Source organism: Symphodus melops, assembly GCF_947650265.1.
Source record: "Symphodus melops genome assembly, chromosome: 21".
Lineage (NCBI taxonomy): Eukaryota > Metazoa > Chordata > Actinopteri > Labriformes > Labridae > Symphodus > Symphodus melops.
In genome coordinates this window covers 12,724,754-12,747,727 of record NC_136711.1, presented here as the reverse complement: position 1 = coordinate 12,747,727, position 22,974 = coordinate 12,724,754, and the positions used below count along the sequence as shown (strand labels likewise).

The window sequence follows — 22,974 nt, the reverse complement described above, 5'->3', positions numbered from 1 at the left end:
TCAATTCCTATTGTTGCAACATCAAAAATCCGTACAAACTGGCAAACAGTGTTTATTTCTCTGAATTTATCACATTTTGTGACAGAAAAACCCCAAAAGGTTTCGGATAAACATATAGCTATACTCCTTTTCCTTTAAAAAAAAAAAAAAAACAGCTGAGAGGGCTCTTTTTTTTTCTTTAAGGGTGAAATACGTTTGCAGAAAAAAAGTAATGGATAATTGTCTTATCAAAATTTAAATTAACTCTTTGAAGTAAGGGTAATGAGTTCCCATTTATCTGAAGTTCATAAAGCAAGATTCTGAAATTTATTATAAAGGCAGAACTTTTAGTTGTAGAGGTAGGTCTTTTTTAAATAACACATACACAGTGGAACAGCACCTTCTTCAGTGATAATGATGCATTTTATTTGGGCTATTTATCAATTTATCATTGCATTGTAAGATTAGTTGCAGATATTGTATGAAACATCTAAACCTTGTCATCATTATTATTATTATTTATTTATTTTTGTTATTATGTTTTTATATAGAGGAAATTGCTCAAAGAATCAGTGACATAAAAAAGCACAGCCAATGCTTGTTATCACACCAGCAGAAGGAGGGTGGAATCCTTTTAAAGAGGCAGGGCAGACTTCCCTGGGCGGCTGTGATTGAAATCTGTACAAAGTGAGAGCTCAACATGTGCCAGCCTTATTACCCACCCTGTCACTCCATTACACACTGACAGAATCGTATTGCATGCCCCTTCTTGGCATCCTAATTGGGTTTTCCCTCTAAGACTTTTTTAAACCCTCTGAATTACAATTGTACTCCGACTCTGAATACAAATTCACTCTGCGCACACATGAGCAAATTTGCACCTCAGGAGCGGCTGCTGCTTTTTTGAATGAATAATTGTCTTTGTAGAGCTTCCTTATAAAGGATGTTGTTTCCTTAGTAGGAGGAGAGTCAGTGAAGCAGACAGAATCATTTATGTTCTTAGTCAAACTGCTGCATGGCTCACAATTTATGAGCATATTCTTCTCTCTTGTGAAAAGCGAGCTTGTCTTGTAAATATTTGATTGATCTTTTATCAAGTGAAAAACATTGCTTGGGGAACGATATTCATGCTTGGATGTGTGACTTCATGTGTCTTAAAAATATACAAGACAAGCGACGATGACCTAAATAACTGGGGTTAAAAGCTATGCCTTAGAGCTATTTCATTACAGACTTTTGAGTGAAATGATAAAATGAAAGATTTTTATTGATTGCTTTCAGATTCTTTTCACATAAAAGAAATGTCCTTTGTGCTTTTTAATGTCTGCTTAGTTGAAAACTGCAATTTATTTCAAGGTGAATATAGATATTTTTTCAATAAAATATAATGGCACGCTTTTCTGTCACTCACCCACATCCCAGCTCCACTTCAAGCTGTTATTGTGGTGAGACCTTCAAGTGAGTGACAAAGCCCTCATTCTCCTTTCTTTGATGGGTCTAAAAAAGGTCACTTCAGCAATGTAAAACATTGAGCACTAAAAATGAAAACCTTTATTCTACCAAATGGCCTTAGATTGCTCATATAATTTGCAGCCAAATTAATTCACCCTCTGGATTACATAGGTAACATATTCAGTACCATGTGGGATCATTTAGCAATCTTCAAAGAGAGGCTCAAGAACAAAGACTTGTTACATTCCCAGGACATTTACATATTTCCAAAGATTTACATATTTTCTGGGACACAAAGTTTTCTCAGCGTCTCCTGATTTCCATCATCTTCACAACTTTGAGATAGGAGGTTTTTGTCTGGACTCCAAAACAAGATAAGTCAGTATATTGTTGGTCTGTTAAAATGGGAGGCTAAAAATGACTAAAATGACGAGATATGCACACAAACAGAAGTATCGTAAACCTGGAAAAAAAAAAAAAAACACAGCTGGTTGACTTCAACTTCCACTTTCTCTCAGATCTATCAACCCACAGCATCTTGGTATACAACTGAATTGAATTTAGTATTCTTTATCTAATCAGTATTCCTGAGCTTTGTTCAGGTGTATCCCATCACACTGTATTGCTTCCAACACAAATAAATTTGATAAGCTCTGAACACAGACAGCGCAGTGCTGTGACAGCAGATTGAGGGATGGTTGTTTCATACACACTAAGTTTGATAAATAATTAAAAATTGTATTAAGCGAGAAAGAAATTCCCAGCGGGGTCGAGATGAACCAATGGTGGCTGCTAAAGTCTGCAACCTTCTTCATGGATTTGAAATTAATTATATGCATGTTTTTACCAACATACCTTTAAGTTGGTAACATAAACTATATTCTCACCACAAACACTCGTAGTGGAAGAAGCTGGATTTTCCAATCATTTATACATCTTATTTCAGCGTTATATTGCACTTGTTTACCAATTTAATTATGTTATTCATTTCAATAACACGTTTATTACATTTATCACTTTTATGTTTAACCATAACTTTATTTGTATCCAACTAACAATTTCATCTGCTTATCCATTAGTTAAAGTTAACTATTTCCTTTGTTAATCAATTGCTGTAGGCCAGCTTTTGAATGTTTTAACTCATTCCTTTTTGCTGTCTATCTCATTTATAATTTATTTTTTAAATGATAATTCATACTTTTGCATTACCTGTTAAGAAATTCCCCCAGTAATTTTAAGTTGACATTCCAGCTGTTATATGTTTGCAATTTTTTTTAACATCGATTTGAGCTTCTTCACTTACTTTAGGAAAATCTTGAATCTTTAGGCACACGTTAAGATTATTTCGTTATCTATCCAATATTTGTTATATATATATATATATATATATATATATATATATATATATATATATATATCCACTTTTATTGTTTATATCTTAAACTATCAAATATTTTAACCCCTTCATTTGCTCTTTTAACCAACAACATTTCAATTGTTATCTTTATACCAATCGTTCATCATTTACTGATGATTAATTCTCCGACTATGTACCCATTAACTTTTTTGGCTAACTGTTTCAACATCTTTGTTTGCTGATTAGTTTTCCCACTATCATTTACTACACTGTCCAGGTGTTAGATAATGTCACGTATGGATGTTTTTCCTATCTGACGTTCACTGGTGTATAGTAGTTTGTAGTTATATCAAAAGAGCTAAAAATAAATAAACCCAACAAAGTAAAATGTAGGTCTATCTAATATCTTTCTAATGTTTTTTTAGAGACTACACTTGTCATGACTACAACTGTTTGACTGCCAAACTGGAAGCTGAACAGATTTGCTATCAGTGCAGCACAATAATGACCAATAAAACACTGTCTCACACATTGGATAGTTTGATGAAAAACAGCAGCTGAGCAAACAGGTTCTCTAATCTGGCAAACACATAAATGTGAAGTGCACATGTCCCAGAATGGTCACAAAGCCAGTCTGTCTCCTGGGAAAACCACACAGCGCAAGCCAGGACGGAAATTGTTCCGAGGCTGCTTCTGTGGCTCAAACCTTTTCACCATCTAACAGCATCAGGGGGAGGTCAATCACCAAGGATATTATCGTTAACGAAAATGAACAAAAATAGTGAAAACAGAAAAGTAGAACTTCACTAAGTCTAAGCATTTTCACAAAATAAAAACAAAACTTACCTAACAAACTGGAAAGCTACGGGACGTTATGAATGAAAAACTCTTGACACCATGTAGCAACACTGGACCCACAAGACAAAGGAAGAACATGTGTGCCTTACTTTATGTCTCTATCTTTTACACAGTAATGGAGCTGGTCACTATGTTTAATAACACTGGCTCCAGTACTACAATCAATTGGGAATAGTTCCAATCAATAAGCTCTTTATTGTTTACCCACAGTCCCAAAGGGATTCAATTAGAAAACAGCAATTACAGCATTACTTGGACACTCTCTGCTGCTTTAACAAGAACACTGATACTACTGCTAACACAATGACCAAATGACCACAAAGGCTTTATAATACACTTCATCATTTGTTTCTCAGTCCAGTTCTTGAGTTTCATCTTGAAGTGTGAAAGTGTGACATAAATCCAGAAACTAACTAACTGATGAGGGATTTTTTTTTTTATTCTTCAGGATATGTTGTGTTGAAGCTTCAGCAAGCTAGTTTGTACTATATTACAATTTTAGCTGTCTGCTTTCCATCTGTGACGGACATTGTTCTTGTGTACACTTGCACAGACCATCTGTAACTGCACCGCCAGCAGTCACGCTTACAGATAATTGCAGAGTGGAGACTACTTGAGGGAATAACATTAGTCGTCTGTGGTCACAACGATACATTTTCACAGTTTGAAGGTGGATTTCTGATTAAGCCATTGGAAGTCTTCCATTTGGATAAAGTACATATAATTGTTACATGTGTTGGCTTATTATTAAATGTTAGCTTATAACCCAAGACCAATAAATAAATCAGCTTCAGAATATGAGTTGGACAAATGAAACTTGTGCCCGCCTGATCACCCTAAATCTGCCGTAGAGGTCAAGCTATTGCAAGGAATTAAGTGCCACTTAAATGAGCATTAAAAGTACCTCCTGACCAGATGCTTGGTGACCTCTGTGACAATATCTAATAACTTGTGGGTCAAGTGATCCACTCACATCAGGATTAGATGAAAATCTTTTCCATTTCTGAGTCTTGTGACAATGTTCCTGCAGCCCTGTGTGTCACGATAACTACCAGCCAAGGAGAGCGACTGATGTGTCAAAACGCCCTTGTGAGAAAAAAAAAAAGAAAGCTGCAGGCACAGTATGTTCATGTGAGCTCATAAGACAACAATATGGCAGCTGAGTTGTTAGGATAAAAATGTATTTTTTTTTTCATGCTATACATCTTTCCAGAGAGCAGTTCTCTGCCATCTGGCTCTACTGAACCGTGAGGTTATTGTTTGAAGGAGGAAGGTTTGTGCAATTAAGAAAAGCAGAAGATGGTCTGCAAAACTTTAAGTGTGTAACAATGAACGACAGCACACATTCAAAGCTAAAGTGTGATAGTTAACCTTAGCGTAACTTAAATCACTAATTTCTTTCAAGGCATTAAAGTAAGTGGTCAGTGTTCTGTTTAAAAAAAGAAAATTAACTACATTGATTGTGTTTTGTCATTTTAAAATATGAGTGCCTGGAAACATTGGCTATTTATTGGTTTTGATAAGCTATCTTTCACTGCATGCAGAAAGATTTTCAGATGTTTGCTGTGCAAAGATTTGACACTTTTTCAGAATATTGCGAGAGCACTTATACATGATGTGCAAATATTCATATGACATATTATACTGAAAGATGTAAACAGCAGGACCATAAATTAATAAGTCAAACAATCAAATATGGTTGGCCTGGTAAGTGCACATAAATTGCTCTATAAATATATTTAGCGTAAAGTTAGCACAGACTGTGAACGCAGTGACAATTTAATTAGATATGATTTTTTTTTTTTTTCACCAAGTGGATTTTCCCCTCTAACAGTCTCATCTCCAGCTTTGGGGCGGAGATGCTGCACCTCACTCTCCCTCTCATCAGTATTCACAACAAGTCTAGCGTCCTGAAATAAACTTGATAAGACTTTTCATGCTCTAATTTACCATAGAGGCGAAACAGGCGGGTATAATTGCTCCTCTGAAAACCATTCCCATGTCGAATCAATATCCTTCTAAAAAGTTGGTTCTTTGATATTTTATTTATCCTAAGGATGACCTTTTGAACTACTGCCAAAGAAGAGTTGTGAAGTTAAAACCTATTTGGGTGAAGCTTCTCTCACTGCTAAAAGAGGAGGTGTGGGCGAGGCGGCTGCCTGAGAAATTAGACCCAATGAAAGAACACAGGATTGTCCATGAATGAAGTTCACTGCTGTAATGAATGACCACTGAATATCCCATGTGATGACCCAAATTCTGTGTCTATAATATTTTTAGAATTGGATAACGTATTGGATAAAAACAACAATATCCTCCATTTTACTGATACTTCAGCCTCCTCAAATTTGAATAATAAAATTGCAGCTAAGCATGTTTGACTCTGACTCTAAAAATATTGCTTCTTAAGGAGTGCAAGTTGTATGAAGAGTTGAATAACGATTTTGTTCTTCTCTAATTTTAAATAAAGTGAGTATCATTGGTTGTCACCTTATGTTTTAGGGCATCGTTCACAACCAGGAAAAGGAATTCTTCACTTCAAGGGGATCTTCACGACTCAGCAGTGCCAGAAATATCTGTGTCAGTCGACACCAGGGATGTTCGCTGACTGGCTTTTTCCTGTGGTGTTAGTACCTGTGATTGACAAGTGTGTCATCAACATTGTGACAAGTATGACAAATACTTATCAGTGACTCACACGCACAGGCTTACTTCTGAAAACACATGAGTATATTTCACCGTTTAGGGATGCATCTCATTACAGCAGCTGTAACGTTGATGCCCGTAGTGAAAGACATTTACCCGTGGAGCTCAGCTGTCACAGCCATGTTGAGTGGCTACAGGTAGAGTCCTACTAAACTAAAGTCCAATATGGCTACAGCAAGAAATACTTTATCTTTTTAGGACCAGCGGTCACATAATCTTGAGCAAGAGGTGCAACATGTTTTTTTAACCAACTTTTGTTACTGCTCAACCGTGCCATCTCTGAACCAAGTTACTAACTTCGGATGACTACATAGCCTCTGACTATTTGTGCCCAAAAAGACTTTATTAAAAAAATGCAAATTCAGGGAGAATCTTACCTTGATCTCCAAAGCGGTCGCTTCCAAGAGATGGACGCGTGAGTGTGCATGTTACTGAAAAACTGAATGAACGATACGCAGGATTCAGATGTCTTTTCAGCTTTATGTGATGAGTTAAAGGAAAAAGCTCTCACAGCCCCTTGGTAACGCTGACCAAACACCCGTATTATTTGATATGCCAACATCTGTCACTGTACACAAGAAAGGTGAGAAACCAGCCTATTTAAAGTCTAGTGGAAATTATTGAAAGATGACTTTATATTATATAAGTGTGACAATTTATTCCACAAACATTGAAAACATGAGTTTATTTTAAAGGTATTAAGACCAGAAACTAACCTTGTTTAATTCAATTGTTGGTTTCATTATTTTTAATTGAAATTGCTTTCTTAATTAAAACAGGAAGGATTTACTTGTTCTTCAGAAATGATCCTTCAAAAGAATGGAAGCCTTTGTTGTCTTATATTCGGACAAATATCGACTAAAAGAAGCTCAACTTTAAATTAGAAGAACTGAAACTGTGTGATAGCCTATTGACACTTAAACACCGCACTTACAGGAAGGGTTTACATTGAGGTAAAGGTGATTCAATTAGCTACGCTGCACTGCATCTTTACTGTTGTACTGCTGAAACTGTTTGTGATGGCAGGTTACATTCATTTTCATTAACAGCGGACAAATTGTGTTTGGGTGGGACTTAATCAGATTGTGGAGGTCTGTGGTTTCTTATAATACCTTGTGATCCATCAATTGGGGGAATTTTTAGACTTGATTAGTTGATTGATTTGATTACTCGATGATTTAAATCAAAAGAGTAAGTTGGAAGAAACTGTCACGCTTGTTGAGTTGGTTCAACGTCTTTGAATGGGACGACTGATGGAGGGACATTTATGTAGCTCTTAAAGCCATGAATGTTTGCCACTATGCATACAAGCTACACTTCTTTATACATTTTTAATTATATATGTATGACTGTTACCCTTTTTATAATTAATTTTGATTCTTGAACTAGTTTAATAATAGATTAAACTAAGAGTCATGAAATATACATCAAAAGAATTTTAATAAAAATGCCCCGACAATAAAATGCCCTTGAACGCAGACAAGCTGCTGCAAAGCTTCGAGGATGTTCTATGAACAGGGTGATTAGACTGACGTGGATTTCTTGTTCTCAGTAGATTTCACCTTGAGTCATCCTTTACTGTAAGAGTGTCTATAAACACAACACCCACATACATCATAAACATTACTGTTCTTGTTTAATGTGAGGAGGGTCAGGGATTTTTCAAAGAACATCCCCCCTTCCTGCTTTCAATTTTCCAAAGTGACGGACAAAACAGGAGCCGATCACAGATGCACCCTGGGAGAAATTACTATGACTGAAGGCTAAGTGTGAGCTTATTATGTGTAATTATGTTGTTGGTATCATGGTTCTTCTCCTACTAGTGTGGGCACAGAGTCTTTTTGTTCGAATTTTGGACAAAATATGTACACAACCATTATTTCTCGAGTATAAAAACATATTAGGTTTAGCACAAGTTTAAACTATTAAACGTATAGTCTGCCTCATTTATTCACATATCTCTTTCTCTCCTCTCCTCGGCTTCTCTAATCAGAGGATCCTAAACCATGCCCTCTGATGTCCATCAGCTGCTTGTGTCCATTAAAGGCAAATGTTGGTGAAACGAATAAGCCCATCTTTCTAAAGAGTAACACGTTCATGAAGTACAGGATCAAAAATAATCACAGAGAGGACACAGCTTCTCTCTGACACGATCAACAAAACCTGAATATTTGAATACAAACAGGTTTTTATTGTACTACATGTAATAAAACAATACATCACAGTTTTCATTTCCTTTCACCACTGCCTCCTCAAAATTAAATCAGTTCTTGTGAAATGATCTCTTAGCCTCTGAAAAGTGTAACTTATCTTGCCTGCACTCTCTCAGTACTTTTTCTCAAGGATGTCACGAGGTCAATTAGCTCACTTGTGTAGTGATTAAGACATCAGCATGCTGCAGCATATTGGGATATATCTTTGGAAATGAGCAGTGGACAGAAATCAACAACTGTCGTCAGGCCCTCTGGGAAGATTGATGACCTTTCACTCATTTAGCTGAAACAGGGAGTTTAACCTTGAATGAAAAAAACAGAGATATGCTATGTGAGCTCTTCTAGAAGGTCAGCTCAGGCACAAGTTTGCTGCAGGCAAAATTCTGAAAGTGTCCCCAGATGCGCACAGCAGTTTCACACTGACTGTTCTCATTTTTTAAAATGAGATGGCAAGGAAAATAAAAAATATAAAGCAAAGATTATATGAGAATAGTCGGTGTCTGTACATAATAGAAAAAGGTACATTTTAAAGGTTTACGAATGTTACTCTATTTGATATGTATGTTGCTGTGTCAGCTTGGATTTGACCAATTGTGAAAACTAACTAAATGTGTGCATGATTGTTTGACCCTGTTTGAACTTAAAGATCAAATTTAATGAGGCAGTGTAAAGCGATGATATGAATATCTGAGAATCTGGTAGTCTGATCTGAGTTTGGGCTGTAATTTATTCCTTGTTCTGTAAGAGGTTGTTTCAGACTGACTCCAGGCTCCAATCATTATAATTCAGTGGGGGCAATCGTAGTTCAACTGTAATTTTTCCAGGGCTGAATCTGACACTCTTTCTTTCTACATGGTTTTATTGAACAATGAGTTTGTGGGAGAAGTTTTCTAAGTTATATCAAATATTAATATTACTTGGAGGGTCCACTCACATCTATCCAAAAGATCGGAAACAAAACCGACGATGTTTTCAGAGGTTCCTTTAGGCTGCACTTACACTGGCAAAGTCACCCAAAGTCCATTGCATTTGACTAGTGTGAGTGCTTCATTGAGCACGATACACTTCCTTGGCATGGATGGAAGAGTATGGAACAGTTGCACGAGCATGAGCACAAGCATGGGCACGTAATTTGCCCTTAAACTATCATCAATCTCTGCCTTCCAATATTCAGACCTTTTGGAGTGTTATGGCCAGGCGGGGAAAGGCCAGAGGGGACAATTACGCTTTAGCATGGAATTGAGCAACCAAGTCTAGAGTGAGTGTGTCCTTAGTGTGTAAAAATGAACAGGAATAAACAATTGTGACAAATAGCCCAAAAAGTTGCAAAGTGCCATGAATCACGAAAAAATAAAAGTCCTACAACCTGTGTTTTTACCTGACTTATTGTTATATAGTGGATTTGAACCCCAACAGGATAAGACATGACCACCACGATACTAAGCTGCTCCACAAGCCTTGATTGGTTTACCTCCTTGAAAGTCCATTTGCTCTTAAGAATTCCAAATGTTATCTACCAACAGTTGGTCTTCAGAGGGGGAAGGTAAACACCTTGACATCAGAGAACGAGAAGAGAAACATACTGCTTAAAGTAAGCTACTGTGCTTATGATTATAGTTAGTCCTGCAGCTTTTGGGATTAGAACTGCATCCCTCGCAACTGACTGTTTTTCTGAGTAACTGTGTGTTCTTCTTAACGCTATTTATCGATCGAGGAATAGCAGACCGTTGCCATGCTTAATTTTCCATTAGGAATCAAGTATTTAAAAACAAAGCTGACTGGATGAGAGTGCAGCTAATGCTAAACATGGCATGTATTGTAGTGCCATCATGTCAATCTGAGAGATTTGCACACATTTCATTCATCGGCCAAAATGTCAACTTCAGAGTCAGGGAATCTTAATAATCAATTAACTTTGTTGTCTGGGGACAATGATTATCTGTACAAAATTTAATGGTAATTCATCATATAGGTTTTCAGATATTTTATTGTGGACTATAAGTGTGGAAAAATATACAGACTGACATCAAGACCCAGAGCCAACGCTGCTATTTTTTTAACATCAAGACTTGAGTAGTTGACAAGTCAAATTTCTATTGGTAACGTACAGTCACTGACATGCAGAAATTTACAGATAACTATTCTTAATGCAAACCAAAAGAATGGTAGGAAGAAGAAAATGACAAGTAAGAACTCAACATTAGCAAAGCACACGTTCCATGTGAATTTATAAATGTTCAAACACACGTTCCTTGGATCATAATGGGGAAACATTGGACAGAAGATTCACCATGCTTCCATCTCCCTTACGGGTATGAAATTGCCGAACTGGACTGCAGGACACAGATGAGACTCAACATATAAAAACGAATACATTAGCAGAGTCTTTCTCTGAGTACAAGAGGTGTTGTTTAAAAATGCATAAGCCATTTCCAGAACATGTTCTTTTGTACCTCGGGTGCATGGAATGCAAACTTGTTTTTCTGCGAGGTCAAAGCTGACAGGTCTGCTCAGGACCTGCAGCTGATAAGAGATGCTCAAGCGAGTCGACGGCTGGAGCAGAGTTTCAGCTGACACTGGTTTGGTCTCGATCTGTGGAGAGAATCTACTAGTTAAGTCCTGGTTTTGTTTTTGGGAAGTGGGGCAAGGGGAGGGCAGGGCAGGAGGCAAAGCTTCAGAGATAGCTGAAACTGAAAATGGTCCTGTGGATGGGTTGTTGATCAATGGAATTGATCTTAGCAAATATAAAGACAACATTACTAGTCTTTCTTAAATAAAACAGCCTGAGAGGGGGGAGGGGGTATTTCACTGTGGGTTTAATAGGGTTCATCTCTGACTGATAAAATAGATGTCAGTACAGTTAAGAGGTCGATTAAGCTATAAGATGGATTTCGTCAATTCACTTGGAGTTCTTACAGCAAAAAGGACTTCACAGAGTGTTACACAACAACCATCTGTGTGAAGTCTTCTCCGTCAGGCTGTTGAAATAAAGAGAAATGCTTTGGTCCACTCTGCAGCTCTCCTACCTCTTGTGATATCTATATCCAGATATCCTTCTGATTGATGTTTGCTCAGGTTCAAAGAAATTGCTTAAATAAATACATTAAATTAAGCATATCTGACTTGCTTACAGTGCCAAAAAGAACATTGCACTTTTCCCCACTGAAATATGTTCATGTTACTTTGTAACTTTGGATATTACACAGAACAGACAACATTTGTTACAGGAAGCTCATCATATTTTCAGTGGAAATCTTCACGGTGACGTTTTCAGTTTCTAACTGGGTCACCGTTTGAAGAAGACGGTGCGGTTGAAGAGTTACATTTTTCAGGATGGCCCTGTGGAATAGTGGTGTAATGTGTTTTACCATGTAATCGCAAAAAAAAAAAACGAGTTGATTTTGTTTGTGTTAAGTCATCTCTCAAACTCTGTCTTAAGGATGCACCCTGTGTGTTTTAAAACAAGAATTATTATTATGTCTGAATTATTGGCTTCAATCAAATCACTTTTTTTTTGTGCTTGAATGTACGATTTAGAGGCTAGAACTTGATGTTACTGCTGTGTAATTTTATCCTCTAGGCTTTTTTAATATTAATATTCTCTGCTCTTTCTGTGTTTATGTAATCGAATTATAGATTTTCATTCATAGACTATAAACTGAACAAATTAAACTGAATTATCATGGCTAGTAATAACACTAATTAGGAGGTTTGAACCCACAAATCCTGACTATTCATCCACTTTATTTCAGTCTGAAGAAATGTAACCACGTGGGTCTGAGACAGTTCACTTTAATTCATAATTTAATTTAGGGGAATAATGATGACACCTGATACCATACAGTAAGTCATGAAAAACACATGCATTAGTGAGCTCCTACTGTGGTCTTTATGAATGGAAATATTCAGTAATCTCTGCATTGGATACACATGAGTACAAACACTAAGTAGAGTGTATTATAAAAAAGTGCAGATAAATGTTCCAAACTGAAGAGGAGTGGGATTTGTTCGGACACAGCTAGCTTTCAAAAAGGCCTCAATTAATTTGAAAGTCAACAGAGTTGTGTTATTTCAGACTAAAAAGTACGGCTATAGTAGCACTTTAAATGTGAAGGGTTTTTTGGTCAGCAGAAGAAGTGCACACATTATAGAGAGAGATTTGTCTCAGATGCTCTCTTTAGATGTTATTCAAACAAAGAAGCCTGCGACCCCATTTACAAGCATACGTGTGTTTCTCATGGATAGCCAAGGTAAACAAACGGCCTCCATGCATATGTACAGTATCTATAAGTATGCACATACACACATACACACACACACACACAAAAGTGCACTCATGCAAAACACATACATGCACACAGGATCCTCTCAGGGGTTAACTCCTGTCTAACACTGTTCATTCATGCGCACAAAGAACACACAGTTTCCTTCGAGGCACACAACGCCGAGGCATCAAGTTTAAGTCCAACTCTGCATGCAAGGCGCATAGACTCACACCTGATCTCCTGCTCGCCTCTGGTAACATGGATGAATGAAACATGAATGCTACAGTCAGGGATGCTGAAGGAGCACTGTCCTGATTAGCATCTTGCGTTATAGACAGGCAAGGTCTGATGACAGTAGGTGGAGTAGGTAGTAGGAGTCATGCTGACCTTTACAACTGAATTTCATATTATTTACGTCCAGATAAAGGAGAGGAAAAAGGTAGTGGGGATAAAAAACTGGAAGGGACATGTGTCTGATTCTCTCTTTTATCATATATCGCTGCTTATTAATAATGCAGCAGGTGCACGGAGCTCCGCACATACTGATCACAGCAGAGAACTTTACACATATGCAGCACTGCTGAATAACACGCATGAAACCCCCACACATCCTACCCTTTGAAAAGACTGAATAAAATAATGTATAGGCCAGAACCACAAAATTAAGTCTAATCCAGTTAGCATTTCTGCTTAGAAACGAGGTTTAAAAAAGGATTTTCCTCGAATTACAACAGAATTATGCTAGCTCTGGACACAAGTACACTGCTTATATTTAATTAAATTATGGCCATGCATTACTATCTCGAGGCTACAGCTTTATTTCTTATTCGTGTCATTTCACAAGAGGGCCTGTGTGTTAAGATCCACAGTGGACGTGTCACAAACTCTATGGGAGGAGGGGCTGCTATATCTTAGCCAGCTGATGAATATAATATAAGGAGCAACCTTTTAACAAAGCCAATAAAGGAAGAATGAAAAAAGAAAACTTCAGGGGTTTCAACTTTTAGGCGCGATAGAGACATTTTCGATTAATATACAGCAGATGTGAGTGTCCATTGATCCTTATCATTGATTAAAAATCAGATAATACTGCACAGATTTGTTGATACACCGTCAAGCATGCTGAACGTAATCCTTCATAACGATACAAGAACACATTCACACACATTGACTGAAAAAAAAAAAAAAAAAACTCATGTCAGTACCTGTCAGTCAATGGTTCCCACATCTGCTTGTCAGGCCTTGTCAAATTCCATTGATGATGACGGACTGTTTTTTTATGTCTGTCATTTACAGGTCCGCTGAATGCAGCTCCAAGCTGTCTTTATGACTAACAAGGGGGAAAAAACTTGAACTGGAAATAACAAAAACCAGAAAAAAAAGCCTTTGTTCACTGTTTTTTTTTGTGTTAAGATTATTTAATTCATCGACCAAACAATGCGATTAAATAGAAAAGATGAAATCTCAAATCTTGAACAAAAAGGAGCATAAACAATAATAATTGTATATCTTTTTATGAGATAGTAATGACAAAACACAACATTTAAAAAAAAACGTGAGCCCCTACTTTTTCTTCCATGAGGGAATGCTCTCAGCATTAATTACATATCTATATTTATGGATAATCCTCCACAACAATAAATAAAACAGACAGCTCAACTGATGAGTCAAATGCAATATTGACATTGTGACATCAAGCATTTTCCTTTTCTAACGTTCTTTTGAGCTGTTTTTATTAAATTGTTTAATCCGTAACAAATTTCTTTTTTTGCGTTTTTGTTACTGTTATTACCTCTATCTGCCAGAAGGTCCTTATTTTATTTCAACGTAAACGCAGATTTAAATTCAAACAGCAAGAGATCCTTTCAACTTAAGGCACCAAAAAAAAAAATTCAAAATAGATGCCTAACAGTTTTTATTTTTAAATGTGAAAAATCATACAGGTGATTAACGTGATTTATGAATAACACATTTAGTTGTTGGACAGCCATAAATTACAGTGAAGGCTTATTGGATGTTATTTAGATGAATAAATCCTGTTTCAAACATGCACAGCATTATCACAGTGCAATTCTAGCCTCCATTCCTTGGGAGACTTTGGGGTAATAAGTAGCAGAAGAGGGGGAGGATCTGCTCTTGTTTGTCAATAAAAGAGCAAAGCAATGTCTTTTTCTCCTTTGTGTAAAACTCTAGTCAGCGCTTTGCCTGTGCTGACCTGGGACCCTCCACCGGAGGAGCTGTTGTGTTTAATCCCCACAGCAATTATCCAGGCTTCCAATCCCAGTTACTCCGGCTGCGCTTATAAACAGAGGCGAGAGGGAAGAACAGTATGAGCTGATACAAACACACACACACACACACACACACACACACACGCACAGTGCAAAAGTACTACAAATACATAAATAAATAGGCTAATTACATCATCAGAGCATGTGACAACAAATGCACAAGCTGGGACTGCAAACCACAAAACACACAGGCAATAATATGGATTTCGAATGATGGGATTACAATAGCCATGGGATGAATGAACACAGACACACAAACGTGCACAGAGCTCATTTTCCCCTACTTGTCGACATGCAATTAGATAAGCGAGTGTTCAATAAGGCACTTGGCACCCACACGCTTCCATTTCAGAGCCACTTTCATAACTGAGCGGCTCGACTCCAGCGGCCCACTTTGACCGAATGGAGCCCCTCGTCCCTCTCCATCACAGGGAGTCACATCAAGCCCGCCCACTCACAGGCCCTCATTTCCCCTGTTGTCACACAAAGTCTAACTTTAATGGAAGCAACCCTCCTCCTCCTCCCATTAACCATGATTCGCTCTAACTCTGCTCGAACACATTCTGTTATAGAGCAAAATCGAATCCACTTTTTTTGTGCAATTAGTGAAAGTCAATATCCGTGAGTTGAACAATCTGAAAACTTTGATTAGATTCTAATCCCCAAATGTTAGTGGAGAAAACATGTTCTTTATGTTTGGACAATTTAAGCAGTTAATTTTGCTGAGGAGTCTGGGGGAAAAATAAACACAAATAATTTAGTGAGCATGTATGAGATTCAGATGAGTCTTGAAGAGTGATACACTGTGAGATTTTTAAGTTAAAGGCGCACTCTGACTCGTAGTGTTAAAAATTGGTATACTCCAGTCTAAAATTCAAAACATTGAAGAGAGCGGCCCCCACTCACCCCCCTCCTCCCACGATGCTGATGCACAAGTGGGTTGCAAAGTGTACAAAGAAGCTTCAGTGTTTAGCCAACGCTCCATCAGTCTTGAAACCTTTTTGCGTTTTAACTTCTCTCCATTGTTTTCCTAGTTTTACCACATTTCTCCTCGTAAAGCTTCTTAGACAAATTTGGAGGCTTATATACATATCGGAACCAGTTCGCTTGCCCGCTTCCATCACTGCAAGACCTTTTGCTTTACTGTGATAACTAGTATCATATTTAGAAAACTGAGGGGTGTCCAAAATGGCCGTGTGAGGGTGCCCTAAAACCGCCTACCTTCTCTGGGAAATATGAAACCATAAAAATGTAAAACAGAGCTGGAAAATGAAAGATTTATCTTTATATGCTTGTAGGAATTTTAGTTGTCGTAAAAATATTTTAAGAAATTAATTGTAAGAATAACATGAGGGAAAGCTTGTGATCATGCAGCATCATGGTAACTGACAGCACCTTAACCCCTCCTCTTTGTGTCTTCCTTGCTTCCTCTACTGAGTGACGAGAGTAGAACGAATCAGTGAAGTACAAACTGAGAAAATGAACAGAGGCTCATGTGTCCCCCTCCCCTCCCCTTTTGTTTTGTCCTTCCCAGTGTGTCTCTATTGCTCTCAGGTTTGTACTGTAAGTAAGTCTGTTTGTTCATCCACACCTGCTCCTTCAAAATCCTCCACAGTATATATATATATATACTTCAGCTGTCCTGTCAATCAACACGCTGCATCATTTGTTTGCCAGAGGTAGCTACTCTCTTTAAGCAGATTCAGTATTTACAGGCTTACTGTCTTTGCGTGCTTCTTGTTTTATTTATTCTTTACTATCTTTCACCTCTCTTCTCCTTCATCCAGTGATCAGATACTCCTGCCACTTTTTCACAATCCTTAGTGATGGCAGCCACAGAATTCAGCTTAACAAAACTCTCAGATGAAGGTGATAATTATCTTTTTTTTATTATTATAAAGGAACAGTACAATTGATGGGCATAATCTTTTGCATTATTTGGTTTATGTATTTTTAGGGTGGGTTATTTTTTTATTTATTTATGAGTAATACATATTTCATGAACAAAATCATTAAACATTGAATGTTGTATGTTTTGAAAGAAAAAGTTAAGTTGCCAGTGGGTATTCAAATGTTTGGTTTTTAAAGCTTCTGTGAGAATGTTTGAGTCTGTGTTGAGCCTCCTGTGGACAAAGCTGTAACTCTTAAATCATTGCTGATTTTGACTGGGATGTGTACAGTAACAATAAAATAATAACTTTATTTGTCACTTGATTTGATCACTTTTTTTAAAACAAGGTTTTTTCAAAGTGCTTTGACACAAGAAGCATAGAAACAACCAAGCAACCACAACAAAACCCCAACAGTAAAAGAACCCAGACATCATCAGCAACATAATTGCTCATAATTGCTTCATAATAACTCAGGCAGCATAGGAACCAAGGCAGCTTAGGTTGATACCGAGAGGACTGAAGATCTAAGAAGATAAGTAAGCAGTTCAATGAAATAGAAACACAAAAGAGGCAAAAAGAAATAAATTAAAGAGAGTTTTATTTTAAAAAAGCGATCAAAACTAGATATAAAAAAATAGATAAAAGCAATAAATCTAGAAGCGACATTACACAATTAAAAACATTCAAAAATAAATAGACCATCAATGAATCCAAAGGAGCAAACAAATGAAGAGAGTATTTAGGGGAAATTAAGAAATTAGAAGAATACCAGAAAAAGAAGACAAAATAAATGCTGCTCTTTTTGTAAGTGAAATGCATCAGTCTAGAATCTTTGCTGTGAAAAAGGTAAGAAGGGGCTGCTTCTGCAGCATGCTGTTAAACTGTTAAACACTTCGTCCGACACCTGGGTAGGTGTTAAAGATTTGAAACATATACAGGAATAGTTCATCTTTGTGTTAATGTTCCTGTCTGTTTCATCGCCTCAAGGTAAAAACTCTTCACAGGGAGCTGTACAAATGCTTGTGCGCTAACTTGTTAATTTTTATTTTTTTTTACTTTCTACTACCATCCTGACAACAAAAGAGGGAGACCACTAACTGTGGGGGTACTGTTTTTTAGATTTAGCAGAGCAGGCCCCCAACTCGCTCCACCCCCTTTCTCCCGGGTATCTTCAGCTGTCCAATGAAATAAAAAGGCCAAAAGAAAAACAAATGTGCTCTTTTTGCAACATTTGGCAAAATGTTATGACCCTCTGATCAGGTTATCTGCAGATATTTTTTAGCATCGGGATGCTGTACCTTAAGTATAAATTGTGAATAACTAATTTTTAAAATTATTTAATTGTCGTAATTAATAGCGCTGACATCTATAAGAAGCCGTAAACAGTGTTGAGCTGCACAGCTATTTAAAAGTTCCCTTGCATACAAAGTGTTTATAGGAAAGTGATGCATATATAAATCTCTTCAAAAGCCATGTGACCACCGCCTCTGCCTACTCAGAGCTCTCACTCTGAACTAGTCAGCATAACAACCTGTACCCTTTAAAAGGTTTGATTCCCTCTGCAGGCAACCAAACCTGCCAAAGGTGGATGCACTGTACTGTGGGGCACAATGATTGTGTTCACTGCTCTCCCCAGAGGCTGCAGCTGCAGGTTTGTTCATTAAGTTCATTGCACTTGTGGTTTCAGTCGCAGCTGAATGTGTGGAAGGGCACCTTGAGGGTCGATGGAGGGCCGCTGCCCTTCCACAGCCTGACAGAGTCATTTGTCAAATGCGAAAGGCCATGAATTTACTGCACCCGCCGAGTAATCCGCATGTTTAACCCCTCGCACCCCTTCCACACACAAACGCGCACGCACACGCATAAACCACCTGCCCCTGTCGTGTGCCCGAAGGGATCCGGTTCTGATGGAATTAGAGAGAGATAGAGAGAGGGAGCGAGGTGAAGGGAGAGTTTATTTAATTAGGAGGAGGCAAGACGAGGACTGAGTGACATCAATTCAATGTCACACACACACCAATCCCTCCCCACTTCCCCGATACATTTCACTGTCAAGAGCTCCATCTGGTAGACACATGACACACACACACACACACACACACACACACACACACACACATTCATGGCCGCACACATGCCACTATTCAGTATCACGGACGCACAGACCAACACACACACTCAGAGTCAGAAGTCAAATAGAAAAAAAAAAAAAAGCTTCTCCATTTCACACATCCGACCTATTAATCAGTTCCTTCATTGCCACCATATGGCTGACACTCTGCCCATGCCACTGTTCAAGACAGCACCACTTCACGTGTCCCACACTCACTCACACACACACACACACACACACACACACAGAGCAAATAACATGTGAGGGTGCTGCAAGTTTAGTTTTTTGTGCGATATTTCCCCTTGAGTTTCTCATTTTAGTGATGACAGCAAATTAAAGAGAGTCAGTGAACACCACAAGCAGGCTTCACCAGTCTCTCACAATGGAAGTCAACACAAAGCTTGTATGAATTGTGCTCGATCAACCATTGATAATTAGGTAGTCTCAGTCAACTGTAAGGGAGTACAGCGTTGTCAGAGTACACAGAGACGTTAAACAAAAATGCACGATGCCAGGATAGAGAAAGAGACGAGCAGAGAAAGAGCGTTAGACAGCTACAGAAGGTCGAAAGTGAAAGAGAGTGAGATTATTTAGGGATAAAGTAAAGTAGGGATTTCTTCAATTCCAACGTTTTTTTTTTGTTGTTGTTTTTTTTAAGTCAATGTCTGTCTCATGATTATTTTCTGTAGCCTAAAAAAATGAAGCGTAGGTAGCAGGGAAGAGCTCAAAATGTGGTCACAAGCAGACCGATGTACATCAATAATGTTTCATCATAAAGGTTGCTTACAGGGAGGTAGTAGACAAACTTAAAGGTTAAAGGCAAGATGAGGCTAAAATCAAAACATATCAGAAAAGAAAAAAAAGGGAAAAACAACAGCTCATTGCAATAAAGAAGATGGAAAAATCTAGAAAATTCACAGAAATGTTGAATAAAAGAAACAAGATATAGATATAAAACATAAAAGACTTACATACACTTACAGGACTTGTTGTTACACAAATGTGTTCTTCTTCCTCAGAACACTTTAATGCACAAATTTGTCAGTTATCCGATCATGTTCTCTCAAGAACGCAGATATTCACAATCTTAACTTCTCCTAAACACAGCACAGAAACATTGAGGGGTTTGATCGTTTGAGTACATTGCCAAAGCAGGAAAAATGACCTCTTAACCTGAGTTGATATTGATTAAAAATAGTATACTGATCTTGGTAAACTTGGTGTTTTTCTTTAGATTCCAAACATAACTTGTGCTGTATTGTACCTGCACTTGATCCCTAAGCGTAGCACGAACATGCATGAATTATTAAACAGTTCACAGTATGTGTATGCGATGATGTGGGAGACAGTTTTTTCAAGGGCAGTATCTGATGTTTTCTTGTGTGTTTGTGTGCCAGTGTAAGAGTAAGAGTGTATTGTAAGTACAGTGTTTGTCTAGTTGTGTAAGTGTAAAGTATGCTCCTCTGCCTGCCTTTTGTCTTTGTGTTTTGATCCCAGCATGGAGGGGATAGAAGGTGTCTCAGTGGAGAACCACACAGGAGGTGAAATGTTCAGTCAAGTGTGTGTGTGTGTGTGTGAGTGTGTGTGATTGTGTGCGTGTGTGCGCGCACAGCCATGCGAGAAGTGAACCTCCACAGGGGATGAAGTGTCCATGAGAGCTGTCAGTTAAATTCAGTATGAGTGACCGCATTTCATGCATGAGCTAATGACATTTAATGGATCAGCTCCATGTATACAGATGGAAAGTCTGAAACATTTCTTAAGGAGAGATATCCTTGAAATGAATACAGTCTCAAATTTGATCAACTGGTTTAGGAGATGTTAAAAAAATCCCACATGAATGGGCTTGTTTTAAACTTCAAAACAAACTACAACAAAGTGGAATTCAATAAAAATCTTAAGCCAAGCGTGTCCTTGAAGTCTGAGGCAAATAATTCACGGTATGCTGTCATGAAAAAAAGATTTCACTCCTTAACTGAAAAGATTTCCAACCTTCTGAAAAAATCCCATATTCCAGTCTGTTCTTCTTGCCAAACTGTCCCCAGTGTCTCATGAGCCATTTTCACACATGTACTCTTGAAGGTCTCCTGAAAAATTCAGTACAGCCTGTCCTCGAGATCTTCCTGAGTTTCTTGTTCAAACATGCCCTTAACAATGTGAAGCCGCTCTCAGGAAAAGTCATTAAAAAAAAAGACACTGTAGAATTCCATGACGGCGGACGAAAGCAACAGAGTCCAACATTATAATGAAAAAGAACCCACTGCAGAGCACTAAGTGTAGCAGCTTCATTACATGCATGAAGATTGGCATCGGTCATGCACAAATCGTGTGATATAAACATCCTCATACCCTCCGTCTTACTCCCTGTGAATTTTCCTGACGTCTACCTGCTGTGTTAAATGGCTCACCCTGATTTCATGCAGGAGTTTTGCAAAGAGGAAAAATTCAAGATACAGTCTGGGAGAGTATTTTGGCTTTGGCTTTTTGTTTACACTACCCTAAAGATTTGTGTACATTTTCAGGACTTTTTGTGAACGTACTAATGGTGGCTTTCTCACAGCCCCCAATACAATACAGAGTCCACCATATAACACTGAACAGCAGTTATTTAGATACTCTGTTTTCTGCTTCATAAGGGGCCAGTCGAGTATTCGATGGGACATATTCACCTTTAGAAGAGCCACTCTGTTGGGCACGGCAGTTGATGGGTTTCTTTTTGAATTAATCAAACTGGCTTCTCCTCGTGTGGGATGAGACTTCTCTTAACGGGTTTCGGCTTCATGCAGTCAGAAGCTATTACTCTGAGGCACGACACACACGGTGGGCTCTCCTCATTATACCCACCTACAGCTGACGCTGAGGGTGAGCTATGACTAGTCATATTGTCTCATCATTATGTGGCAGTCCCTTCACACAGTTGGCCATGCTATGTGCTTTGCTTTTATTCGTTTTTTGTGCATCCCGTGCACACCACGCCGTAACTCTGCGCCCTCTCTCGGGGTCTCACCCCCCAGTTTTATGAACAGCTGGTTTAATGTGTGCAAGACCAAATGAAAAAAAAGTGTTTGTTTTGTTGCAGGATTGGCCAAGTTATTAGCAGCTCCAAAGAAAATTGATCAAAAACTGAATGACAATAATCTCCTGGCATCTGAGAGGAGCAGTATAATGATTTCCTTTTGGCTTTTAAAAATGAAAAGTATGACACATGCACATTTCACTGAGCAGAACTTCAAGAGACGGTAGGTAATTTTCTCCAGATACACTTTTTTAGATTTTGGTTAAAATTGCCTTTATGTCCTGACAGTAATTAATAATTCATGTGGTCTGAAAAACAAATGAAAAAAATCTGTCATCTGTAGCAGTCGTAAACACGTAAAAACTCGCATCAATGTCGGCATTGGACCATGCTTTATAAACCAATCAAGCCTCTCTACCCCATGCATGCATGAGCCCACAATCAAAGCATGAGCTGAAATCCGCTTCTGGACCAATGGCGCTAGCGCATGTAAGTGAGGAGTGGGGCTTTTGAGGGAGCACAGAGGGAAGGGGGTGGTTGAAGACGGGGAACGGAGATACCCTACCCTGCCTTTAACCGATCACAGCAAACAGACATACTGGTGCCTCAAAACGCTGTCGTGTATAACAGGCTGACCTGTCATGCTGAGATGGCAAGGGGATACAAAACAAGCATGCTGCCTCTCTCATGGTTTGTTGTAAAACAGCAGGAAAATGGTTTCATTCACAACCCCTTGTCAGGAGAGGTCACAGTGCGGATTATTTTACAAACATGTCAAAGCGAATGGGTGCAATTATATGAGACACACACTAGCTGTTGGAAATGGAGGGAT

General features: G+C 38.2%; 2 protein-coding genes across 12 annotated transcripts in view; one reads left to right on the top strand and one right to left on the bottom strand.

The window, feature by feature from the left end:
- LOC306817222 (uncharacterized protein) overlaps positions 1–22,974 on the bottom strand; it is a 48,554-nt gene that overhangs the window by 12,277 nt on the left and 13,303 nt on the right. The gene's annotated exons all lie outside the window — the stretch shown is intronic.
- Positions 1–22,974, top strand: part of LOC306817224 (uncharacterized protein) — a gene marked incomplete at its 5' end in the record, with an annotated part of 31,645 nt that overhangs the window by 127 nt on the left and 8,544 nt on the right. The window contains one exon of one of the 11 annotated variants that reach the window (XR_013777996.1): positions 16,572–16,641. The exons of 7 other annotated variants lie outside the window; for them this stretch is intronic. Of the gene's footprint in view, positions 1–592; positions 1,396–6,148; positions 9,449–16,559; positions 16,642–22,974 lie in introns of those variants that run through there. 3 more of the 11 variants (XR_013777997.1, XR_013777998.1, XR_013777999.1) reach the window with 3 other exon arrangements.